Source organism: Etheostoma cragini, unplaced genomic scaffold, assembly GCF_013103735.1.
Source record: "Etheostoma cragini isolate CJK2018 unplaced genomic scaffold, CSU_Ecrag_1.0 ScbMSFa_176, whole genome shotgun sequence".
NCBI classification, from domain to species: Eukaryota; Metazoa; Chordata; class Actinopteri; order Perciformes; family Percidae; genus Etheostoma; species Etheostoma cragini.
Window position 1 is genome coordinate 377 of NW_023265847.1, and position 218 is coordinate 594.

Below are 218 nucleotides of genomic sequence, written 5' to 3' on the forward strand. Positions count from 1 at the left end.
ACTATGATTTATACCATAGCAGTGCAACCATTTTGCCCAGGTTTCATTTCCAGCCACCGCAGTTGCATTTACAGGATTTGAAGCCAGACAGCACAAAAAGCAATTAATGTACATATTTTACAGTTTTTATTCTACCGTTTTTTTTTAACAGTAATGTGGAGTATTATATTTTTTGTTCCAGTTGCTCCAGTTTTTATGTTTGTTATTGTTACTGTGTT